Raw genomic sequence first — 13000 nt, 5'->3', positions numbered from 1 at the left:
TTTTTTTAGGTTTTAATTTTATTTATATTTTTCCAGAGGCGTGTTTGCGCGTATAGTACGGTTCAGTGGTTTAAGCGTGAAAACGTAACAGACAAAAGACAGAGTGCAGTTCAACTAAAGCTGTCTATAATTATAAGAAAACTTATTTTTACCCAACTGCCTTCGTACTTAGAATGCTGTGAGTAATTATTCGAAGCTGATAAAATTAATGAAATTTATGAAACTGTCGATTTTGTGGCTGCCTTAGAGAGATTTGGAAAATCCGTCACTGTCGCTCTCATTACAGCGTATTCCCAAATACATTATCAATTATTGAATTTAAGCTTCGGGGTCCGCTAACGAAAAATCTTGGAAATATATGGATGTTTTTCAAGATCGATTGCTTGTCAGATTCTTGGCACTAGCGCGTCTTGGGAATGTATCGCAATTTTTATTTGATTTTTTATTTATTATGCTTATGAACATGAATTAATAAATTGTTCTTGTATGCACTTAAATATTTTAAAAATAAAATCTTTCCTTTATTTTTGTCCATATTATATAACTAGCGCTCTATTTATAACCCGCTCCGTTTTCGTAGGGGTAACATTTAAGAATACCTACATATAAATCTACCTCTTGAATCACTTTACCTTTAAAAAAACTACATCAAAATTGTGAAGTTTCAAAGATCTAAGCATACGTACATACATAGGGACAGACGCGACTTTGCTTTGATGTAGTGATAGGCGACTAAGGGATACGCTTATAAACTTGGGATTCTTTTTTCCGGCGATGAGCTAGCAACCTGTCACTATTTGAATGTCAATTCCATCATCAATAAACCATACTGCTGAACGTGGCCTCTCAGTAAAAATACTACATTTCAACTTTCCTAGTTAAAACATGTTCCCGATCTCCCAGACATAAGGAACAGAAAGTTTAATGTTAAAAGTGAACTTAGAACACAAGAAACTAGCTCCAGTTCATGACGTGCAAAACTCTATAAAATAAATGGACTACACGTTACGACTCGACTTCGCACTGGGAAGTCAAAGTTAGGGCAGTATTTCCTTAACAAATGGCTTTATTCAGCTCGGCTTACTTCCGTTTGCCGTAAAATATGAGAATTTGGTAGATAGAATTGTTTTACATGTCTATTTAACACGTCAAGCATGAATAGAAGATGGGCTAGCAGCTATCTGAATCTTATGATCATTATGCCACACGGCCGTGTGGTTCCTGGCAACAATAGAAAAAAGAATTGGACAACTCCATCTCTTTTCCATATACATATAAGCTTAAAAACTTGGGATTCTTCTTTTAGGCGACGGGCTAGCAACCTGTCACTTTATATGAATATCAGTTCTATCAGTGAGCCAAACAGCTGAATGTGGCATATCAGTATTTTCAAAACTATTGGCTCTGTCTACCCCACAAGGGATATAGACGTGATTATATGTATGTTTAACACATCAAGCATGGGCTAAATAAATAGAAGATGTGCATCAAGACAGCATTTTTGGAATTCCCGCGGGAAGAAAAATTAATGGGACTTTTTGCTTAACGTACTTCATTATTCTATAATTTTACTTAGTTTAAAATGAAATTTTATGAAGTTTAAACAAAACCAGCAGTTTGCTACTCTGTGACATAATCGCGTGACTAGGAAATGCAGTGGCAAACACGAAAAGAGGAATGCACGCTAAACACGCCAGCTATAATGGGGAATTTTAAACTACGTTGGGAATGATAGCGCCGGTATCATCACGTCATCGTCGTGTTATCAATAACAATAGCTTAAGACCGCAGCTCTGTTTGCGTGGAAAGTACCCTTTGTCCTTTTTCGTACTCCACAATATGTACGCAATTTCATTGAGATAGCGTTCGGTGGGTTCAGTAGTTTTGACGTGAAAGACGGACAAACAAACACACTTTCCATTTATGATATTAGTTTGAGTAATAGGCAGCACAAATCAACAAAGAAAAGGTCTTGGCATGGGTAGTTCCATTTTATATCCGTGTAGCTCCCGGCACTAATAGAAAAAAAACAGGATCACTCCATCTCTTCTCCATGGATGCCGTAAAAAGAGACTAAGAGATAGGCTTATAAACGTAGGATTCTTCTTTTAGGCGATGGGCTAGTAACCCGTCACAACTTAAATCTCGATTTTGTCATAAAGCCATACTTACAGCTAAACGTGACCTTTTATTTTTTCTAGACTATTGACTCTGTCTATCCCGCTAGGGATATGGACGAAATTATATGTGTGTTAAACAACGAATAAAAAAAATATATAAAATTTTAAGTACGTAAAGTTTTGAAAATGGCTGTGTTACTCACCTATAATTAACTTTTCTAATCACGATTTCTAACAATGAAGGTAAAAGAAGAAAAACCTTTCGAATTTTTACAAAAAAGAGGCATGCTCCATTATCATTTTGTTAGTAGCTAGCGATATAAGGATACAATTTTAATACAATTGGTAAAGAAAGTGAAACCGCAAAAGTGCAGTGAAAGGAATTCAATTTTGGCTTCGATCCAATGAGACTTTGTAATGGTACAAGTTATAAGCGTATATATACAAAAGTAGAATATTATTTTTTTATCTATGGTACTGTGGGCTCAAGACGTAGCTGTGCCATCTCGCGTTGATTGGTGTATTAAAGGTGGGTCAGGTATCTCCTGAGTCGTGTGTACTATCATAAAAATTTGTTTGTATTACGTGTGCACCGCCATTGTGGGTTACTTCCTCTAATCATAGCTCATCATAAATTGCCTTATATACATACATAGAGTCACGTTGTTGCGGGATAGACAGGGCCAACAGTCTCGAAAAGACTAAAATACCAGGTTCAGCTGTATAGCACCACGATAAAATCGATATTCAAATAGTGTCAGGTAGCTACCCGATCGCCTACAAGAGGAATCCCAGATTTATCAGTATATCCCTTAGTCCCGACATCCATGGAAAAGATATGGAGTGGTTCCATTCTAAAGTAACTAAAACCACACGGAACCTCAACTGATCTTTTATCAAATCTTTAACGTGTTGAATTTTTACATAGTTGTGCAGGAACATAAGTTAACGCAAAAAAATATTGTACTTATTACTCAATGTTTAATTATTGCCGCTTTTTTATTAATTCTTTACTTTATTTTTAATTATTATTTGCCGGTTTACTGGAATAGATGCCTTCGTGTGATAAGTCCGCCAACTATAATGGGGAATTTTAAACTACGTTGGGAATGATAGCGCCGGTATCATCACGTCATCGTCGTGTTATCAATAACAATAGCTTAAGACCGCAGCTCTGCTTGCGTGGCAAGTACCCTTTGTCCTGTTTCGTACTCCACAATATGTACACAATTTCATTGAGATAACGTTCGGTGGGTTCAGTAGTTTTGACGTGAAAACTTTCCATTTATAATGTTAGTATGTATAATAGGCAGCACTAATCAACAAAGGAAAAGTATTGGTATGAGTAGTTCCATTTTATACCCACCAGTGCCGTGTGGTTCCCGGCACTAATAGAAAAAAAATAGGATCACTCCATCTTTTCTCTATGAATGCCGTAAAAAGAGACTAATGGATAGGCTTTATAAACGTAGGATTCTTCTTTTAGGCGATGGGCTAGTAACCCGTCACAACTTGAACACAACACAACTGAACGTGGTCTTTCAGTTTTTTCCAGACCATTGGCTCTGTCTAACCTGCAAGGGATATGGACGTCATTATATGTGTGTCTGTTATATCCAAGATAACGGATTAAAAAAATTGTAAAGTTTTGAAAATGGTTGTACTACCTATAATTAATTTTTTAATCACGATTTCTCACAATGAAGGTGAAAGAAGAAAAACCTTTTGAATATTTACAAAAAAAAAGGCATGCTCCATTATCATTTTGTTAGTAGCTAGCAATATAAGGATACAATTTTAATACAATTGGTAAAGAAAGTGAAACCGCAAAAGTGCAGTGAAAGGAATTCAATTTTGGCTTCGATCCAATGAGACTTTGTAATGGTACAAGTTATAAGCGTATATATACAAAAGTAGAATATTATTTTTTTATCTATGGTACTGTGGGCTCAAGACGTAGCTGTGCCATCTCGCGTTGATTGGTGTATTGAAGGTGGGTCAGGTATCTCCTGAGTCGTGTGTACTATCATAAAAATTTGTTTGTATTACGTGTGCACCGCCATTGTGGGTTACTTCCTCTAATCATAGCTCATCATAAATTGCCTTATATACATACATAGAGTCACGTTGTTGCGGGATAGACAGGGCCAACAGTCTCGAAAAGACTAAAATGCCAGGTTCAGCTGTATAGCACCACGATAAAATCGATATTCAAATAGTGTCAGGTAGCTAGCCGATCGCCTACAAGAGGAATTCCAGGTTTATAAGTATATCCTTTAGTCGCCTATTACGACATCCATGGGAAAGATATGGAGTGGTTCCATTCTAAAGTAACTAAAACCACACGGAACCTCAACTGATCTTTTATCAAATCTTTAACGTGTTGAATTTTTACATAGTTGTGCAGGAACATAAGTTAACGCAAAAAAATATTGTACTTATTACTCAATGTTTAATTATTGCCGCTTTTTTATTAATTCTTTACTTTATTTTTAATTATTATTTGCCGGTTTACTGGAATAGATGCCTTCGTGTGATAAGTCCGCCATTGCAATAGATTTTTTTTAATGTTTACAATTAACGATTAATATGGCGGTGTGTGTATAAATTTTTCTTCGTACCGATGCACGGTGAACAATGATTTCTGTGTTCAAGAGCAATTCTATTAGTCATTCAGAGCTGGCACAATTTTTTGTAACTGTGTAAATTTCTTTACAACAGAGATATTACAGCGAACAAACAAGTTTCTTATAACTTGGGCCACAAAGCTAAAAAGTGCAGAGCGGGCGGGCGGCGCGAGAGCGTGCATTTTCATCACGTACGGAAGTAAAACATTTTAGCTCGACATTTCAGCTCAACACTTCGCTTTTGGCGTGACGAATGCTTTTATGTGACAAGCACAAATTGGATTTTTCTCATTTAAAAACTTGTGCTACCTGCAATATAATCTAAGTACATACCTAATAATTTATGAAGTTGACAGATTTATAACTTTTAGCGGGAAAATATCGGTTTGTATTGAGTGAAATGCGATTGCTTGGTTATTCATCGTTACGGTCGAAATTTGTGTATAAAAATGTATTAAAATATCGGGCAGATTAGACCGTAAAATTATTATCTATCCTTTTCAAATTAAGAACATGATGTATCACGTTATGCATCAGATTTGATGAGGAACAAACTTACTTATATTTACAATTCACAAATTTTTTCACGCAAATATTATAAATGCGAAAGTAAGTTCATTTGCTTGTTGTCTCTTCACGCGATATCAACTGAACCAATATTCTTGAAATTTTGCGTAATAAACCCTAGGTCCTTGTCCAGACTCTTAAATAAAGTTTACTTAATTTAAACACTCATATATAAAATCAGAGTCTGGAGAAGAACATAGGCCACTTTTTATCCTGATACAAAATACAGATCCCGTGGGATTTGCGAGAAACCTGGAAGTATTCTTTTGTAGGTGGCGTTAAAGTCGCGCGGGCTAAGAGAATATTCCATTGTTATTTTGTTGTAGTTTTAACCCTTTCACTATTTTTTTAAGAAATTAAAATCACTTTTTATATGAAAGGATTACTTTTACTTAAAAAATCCTTACCTTCTATATCAGTCCAATAAAAAAAAACATTTGCTTATTTAGCAATTTTGAAAATTGTTGATTAACTTTTTATCGCTGAAGTTTACAAATTACTTGAATCACGACGGTTAAATTAGGTGATAAATTTATCATTTCTTTTGTTCAAGGTTCTTTGCGGATTTTGGTAATGTGTTTTTGCACACAATCTTATTTTAAACCTTGAAGGAAATATATACATAATTTACATACATACATACAGTCAAATCTATATCCCTGACTGACTGATAGGCCACGTTCAGCTGTTTTGCTTAGTGATAGAATTTGAATTCAAATAGAGACAGGTAGCTTATAAACCTATCCATTAGTTGCCTTTTACGGCATCCATGGGAAAGAGATAGAGCGGTCCTATTCTTTTTTTATTGGTGCCGGGAACCACATATCACGGCATATCAGTTCGAAGACCATTGGCACGCATATCTACAATATGCATTTGTATGTATGTGGTAGAAGTTTTGTTTTTTTTTTAAATCCTTTTTGTTAGCTGACCTCTTACTTATTTTTACGTTGGTTTAAAACATTAAGTATTATAGTAATAGTGTAGTGAGTCTATGGTACGATTTAAGACGTTATAAGATGTGTTTTAAGAAGTCCAATAAAATAAGAAGATTTACGATATAATTCCGCACTGTTTTACTTTTATTCACACATGTATATATGTACTGTAGTATTTACTTTAAATTGAATGATGTTACATCGCAGGATTATTGTCCGTTTTTCCATGCGAGATAGTTTCAATTGTAGTTAATATCTCCTACGTATCCGGTATAAAAAAGTGAATGCACCAACTGCAGATTGCACCGTCCACTACAAAGGAAACTGCGTCCACGAATTACGGTAAAAATTATCCAGCGGAAAACTGCACCGTGCATTTTCTACAAATAAATTCTTACCGTAAAATGTTTCTCTAGAAAACTGCAAATTAAATGGTCAGCTGTTTTATCAATTAGTGGAAAAAATAACACCTGCGCAAATGGAAATAGTAAGAGAAAGCGATTTGCAAGTCAAAGTAGTTGGACTGAGGCCAAGGCATTGTTGGTTCATGATTTTCTTGTTCAGTTATTGTATACATACATATATATAATCACGTCTATATCCCTTGCTGGGTAGACAGAGCTTACAGTCTTGAAAAGATTGATAGGCCACGTTCAGCTCTTTGGCTTTAAGATATAATTGAGATTCAAATAGTGACAGGTGATCGCCTAAAAGTAGAATCCCAAGTGTGTAACCCTACCCCTTAGTCGCCTTTTACGACATCCATGGGAGAGAGATGGAGTGGTCCTATTCTTTTTTCCGGATATAAATTAAAACAAAGATGTAAATGTATGAAAAGATTTAATGTACCTGTCTAATTTTGTACATACATACATACATACATAAAATCACGCCTCTTTCCCGGAGGGGTAGGCAGAGACTACCTCTTTCCACTTGCCACGATCTCTGCATACTTCTTTCGCTTCGTCCACATTCATAACTCTCTTCATACAAGCTCGGCGGTTTCGGGTACTTTTGACCTGACCCTTTACCAGGACGTCCTTAATTTGATCAAGATACGTTCGTCTAGGTCTTCCCACTCCGACCTTTCCCTCCACACTCTCCTTGTATATCTGCTTAGTCAACCTGCTTTCATTCATCCTCTCCACATGACCGAACCATCTTAACATACCCTTTTCTATTCCTGTAACTACATCTTCTTTCACATCACAACATTCCCTTATCACGCTGTTCCTTATCCTGTCACTCAATTTCACACCCATCATACTCCTTAACGCTCTCATTTCCACTGCATTTATTCTGCTTTCATGCTTCTTTTGCCATACCCAACTTTCACTCCCATACATTAATGTCGGGACCAACACGCCCCTGTGCACAGCCAGTCGAGCCTTTTTGGATAGTTTCTGACTGCTCATAAAGGCATGCAAAGCTCCATTCACCATGTTCCCCGCGTTCACTCTCCTTTCAATATCACTATCATACTTGCCATCTGATGTAAACTTTGATCCTAGATATACAAACTCTTTCACTTGCTCCACTTTTTCTCCTCCAATCAAAATATTACATGCTGTCATTTCTTTCTCCATTTCAAAAACCAGTGTTTTAGTTTTACTTACGTTCACTTTCATTCCTTTCTCTTTTAAAGCTTCATGCATACAGTTTACCATCTCCTGTAACTCCTCCGCTGATGACGCCAGTATAACCTGATCGTCGGCATAGAGCAGACATTTGACGAGTAACTCATTCATCCTTAATCCACTTTTAGACTCTTTCAAATCTGTCAAACAGCTATCCATAAATAGGTTGAACAGCCACGGTGACGCAACACATCCTTGCCTAACGCCTTTCTCAATCTTAAACCACTCAGTGTGCGCTCCGTTTATCCTGACACAAGCACTCGAATCCTCATATAAGGATTTCAGTGCTCGTATTAAGAGACTGCTCACGCCATGCATAGAAAGTGCTGACCACAATTCATTCCTCTCAACTCTGTCATAGGCCTTTTCCAGATCTACGAATGTGCAATAGACTTTTTGACTCTTGGCCAAAAACTTTTCGGCTATGCACCGCAAGGAAAAGACCTGATCAGTACATCCCATTCCCTTTCGAAATCCCGCTTGAGCATCCCATATTTTGTCATCAGTTTCATTCCTGACTCTATTAATCAATACCTTAGCATACAATTTGCCGACGACGCTAAGCAGGCTTATACCACGATAATTTTTGCAGTCCAGCTGTGACCCTTTTCCTTTGTAAAGTGGCACGATAACAGCCTTACACCAATCTTTTGGTACTCGGCCGCTTCTCCAACACAAATTGAAAAGGCAGTACAACTGACTAGCCACTACGCCTTTTCCTGCTTTAAGCATCTCGACCGACACTCTATCACACCCAGCAGCCTTTCCCGCTTTCATACTCCCAAGTGCCTCCACAATTTCGAACATTTCAATTTCGCCTTCCATCTCATTCTCTTTTTCTTCGCTATAGCAGAAATCTTTCTTATTTCCTTCCTTTTTTTCAAATAAACTTTCAAAATAGTCCTTCCATATCTTTAGTACACATTCTTCTCCTTTCACAACGCTACCATCCTGGCATCTGATCCTAGTCAGCTCTCTGGTTATAGTATTTCCTCGGGCTGACCTTACGGATTTCCAGAATACTTTCAGATTTGACTGAAAGTCTTCTGATAGCCTTTTATCAAAATCCTCTTTATACTCTTCTTTCTTTCTAATCACAGCTTTCTTAACCAAATCTTTCATTTTCTTATATTCCTTACGTGCTTCATTCACATCTTCATCTATAACCTCTTGCATTCTTAAGTTAGCTTTTGCTGCTAACAAATCCAGCCATGCTTTCTTCTTTAATCGCACAAGTTCTTGCACATCTTTACTCATCCACGCATTTTTGTGATTTTTTCCTTTCCTTCTTCTACTTACACCACACACTTCAACAGCTACTTTCACAATTCTTTCTTTAAATTCCTTCCATCCATCTTCAATATCGCTCATTTCCTCTAAATCTTCAAATTCATCCTTCAGTCTATTAATATACTTCTTACCTACATCCATATCTTGCAAATTTTCTACTTTTACTCTTTCCAAAGCGCTGGTTTGCTCCCTTACCCTGTGCCGCCAGCGATTGAAGATACCCCTTATCCGGGATATCACCAGTAAATGGTCCGAGTCAATGCCAGCACCGCGATATGCACGGGTATCCAGCACTTTGTTCTTCAATCTTTCATCTACAATCACAAAGTCTATCATACTTTTTAAAATACCTTCCACTCTTGTGTAGGTATGGATCTCTTTATGTTGAAACATTGAGTTCGACACAAAAAGATCCCACTCTAGACAAATTTCTAATACACTTCTTCCATTATCATTCACCTTTTCGTCACCAAACGCACCAAGCACCTTTTCATATCCATCACGCTTTACACCCACCCATCCATTAAAATCACCTAACATAATAATCTTCTCATTTGGCTTGGTAACTTTCAATACTTCTCTTACACTATTCCAGAACTCCTCGTTTTCGCTTTTTGCTGATGTTGTACCCCTCGAACCCACATCCCAAGGTGCATAAACACCTAGAACGAAGATCCGAGTGATTCCAACTTTCAGCCTAATCCATAGAAGACGAGGGCTGACACACTCATACTCATTCACGCACTCAGCCATTCGTGCAGAAAGAATTAGACCGACCCCTTGACAGCCTCGGCCGGTACTGGAAATTCCAGACCAATACGCCGTGTAAGGGCCGTGCTGCGTCGCGTCGCATCCTTTCCGCTTCGTTTCATTCACGCACAACACATCCAAACGTCTTTCATCCATCATCTGGCATACTTCCTCAATCTTATCCTTCATTCCTCCTCTTACATTCATCGTCGCAAAGCGGCTTTCAGCAGACCGCATACCGCTCCCGCCGGGAACGAGACGTGATGGGGTGCGGACACCATCGCCGCCATTTATATGCTTTTCACGATTCATAATGCGATTCCCACGAGACGCTAGGGAAAAATTTTGTCCGCCCCAGCAGAGCCCCGCATGCCAGGGTAAGGCTAGCCATTACCTGGGGGTCGCCCAACCCCATGGCGGAAGTGGCACGCTCGAGACTAGGCTCGCCCCTAGCCATGCATCCATCGGCGCGGCAGACCTTAGATTTTGTAATCCTTACCAAATACACTTACGTACCTAGAACTCTAAAGAAAAGTTTAAACAATAATCAATCCAATTAGTCTCAATGCTGACTATAACAGACGGTGAAATCTACGAATAAAGAAATTCAGAATTCTAGGCATAGCACAAAATAGGTCTAACGAAGCCTTACAAGTGGCGTCACCTGGCGGCGATCCAAGACAATTGCCGGTCTCATGATTTGTTTTGGCCTACATATTTTCTGCAGCGTTTTCAGATGTTATGCGGCTTTTGCAATGGATATTAATAATATTATAATAATAAATATAAATAAAATAAATAAATATATACAGGACAAATTACAGATATTGAGTTAGCCTCGAAGTAAGTTCGAGACTTAATAATAAAAAAATCTTTATTTTTCCTCTCTCACATAGAATTAGAATTACACAGTTAAAAAAATAATAAGTAAGATGAACCATGCAGTTACAAAATAAATATACTTATCGCTTACATTATATTAATGTTTATTTCTCTTGCGGGGTAGACAGAGGCAGCCTTAAAAATATTGAAAGGATATTCAAGAATAATGGAATTAAAATTTAAATAGTGACAGGTGCTAGCCCGTTACCTACAGGAACAGTCCCAAGTTTATTAGCCATTCCTTTAATCGCCTTTTACGATATCCATGTGATACGGCGTGCGGCGACTTTAAATATTATAGATATAACAATATGGACAGAAATAACACTAAGTTAAAACCGACAAGACAACAACAAATGTTATATTTTATTTTGATTTATACGTGCGAAAAATATCTAATGATAAAACAACAAAAAATTAATTTTATGTAAACATTTGAACTTTTCGATCCAATTATACTCCAGAAAGGGGGGTTGAACTCAAAATTTCGGAACGTTAAATATTTAATATAAATTAGAATCCGCCGTCACCGCAAGGTATCACTATCCCTTCGAACTAAGCAAGAAAGTCCAAGTTTCAGGTTATTTATGTAGTCGGGGGTAAATTCAAATTGACGCAAAGTCCTGCCCTCTTTGCATAACATTAGAATTTTAATGGCGCGCCCGCTGACGTTGAAATCTTCAGCTTAGGTCAGGTTATGTACTGAATTTATCGACTGTATGATTTTTTTTTGATAAGTTAATTAAAGTATCACAATGTTTTGTAGAATTTGACTAAATATAAGTATATAGCCTAAGGAACTGTTAGACAACTAGTAAAGTGAATAATATATTATTGTGTGCCGTGTGGTTCCCGGCACCAATAGAAAAAAGAATAGGACCACTCCATCTCTCTCTCCCATGGAAGTGGTAAAAGGCGACTAAGGGGTAGGCTTATAAACTTGGGATTCTTCTTTTAGACTATGGGCTAACAACCTGTCACTATTTTAATCTCAATTCTATCAGTCTTTTCAAGAATGTTGGCTCTATATACCCCGCAAGGGATAAAGACGTTATTATATGTATGTATGTAGTGTATTAAGTATTTAAATTCAGCGTAAATCAATTGATCATAACAATGTATTCTCTCGTCCACATTTCTTATTTTAAGTTTGGATAATTGTGATGTTGGCGTTATTGAAGAAAATGTTTCAATTCAGTTTCTTTCCACTTTTTCTGCACTAATGCTTTGGAAGCGGCAGTAAGCTTTAATTTTAGTAATTTATTTGACGTGAATCAACGCTGTGAAACCAAAAGATATGCATGATATTTATAAAGTGGTGTTGAAATGTCTCATTATAATGAAAAAAACATTTTGGTGTTCTTCTTCTTATAAGTTTCGTAATTTTTTTCATAGAAAACAACTTAGGCTAGGATGAATTATTATACATATAGGGTTATAATTAGGTTCTTCAATTAAAAATTTGGGAATTATTTTTCAATATAGCAGCGATCTTGAAGCTGTGAGATACTGTTGGAAAAATTTCATGGAAATCGAATTATCGCTTTCAAATTATTACGAAACAAAGTCTTACGAAAAATTTTCAATGCAGTGACTCTTCTTTAGGTATATAATGCGTTAAAACAAACAGCTTTTCACCATATACACTTAAGAACATGGAAGAGAACTTGATTATTTAACAAACTTTATATTTACGCAATACACAGCTTGTTAAATTACAAGGCGTATTATGTAGTAGCGAAGTTATACATACATACATACATATGATCACGTCTATATCCCTAGCGGGGTAGACAGAGCCACCAGTCTTGAAAAGACTGATAGGCCACGCTCAGCTGTTTGGTGCCGTGTGGTTCCCGGCACCATTACAAAAAAGAATAGGACCACTCCATCTCTTTCCCACGGATGTCGTAAAAGGCGACTAAGGGATAGGCTTATAAACTTGGGATTCCTCTTTTAGGCGATGGGCTAGCAACCTGTCACTATTTGAATCTCAATTCCATCACTAAGCCAAACAGCTGAGCGTGGCGAAGTTATAAAGTAGATATTTCTTAATCAGGTGAAAATGTGATCAAAAGATGGACCTTGTTCATGTTATTTCGTTATTACCAAAGTAAAGTCGTTGCACCGACAAAACACCCCATTTCTGGCAATGTTCCAACCTTACTTAATCCTAAATAACCCTCGTA

This window comes from Amyelois transitella, chromosome 12 (assembly GCF_032362555.1).
Source record: "Amyelois transitella isolate CPQ chromosome 12, ilAmyTran1.1, whole genome shotgun sequence".
Lineage (NCBI taxonomy): Eukaryota > Metazoa > Arthropoda > Insecta > Lepidoptera > Pyralidae > Amyelois > Amyelois transitella.
Note: the sequence above shows the minus strand (reverse complement) of the source record.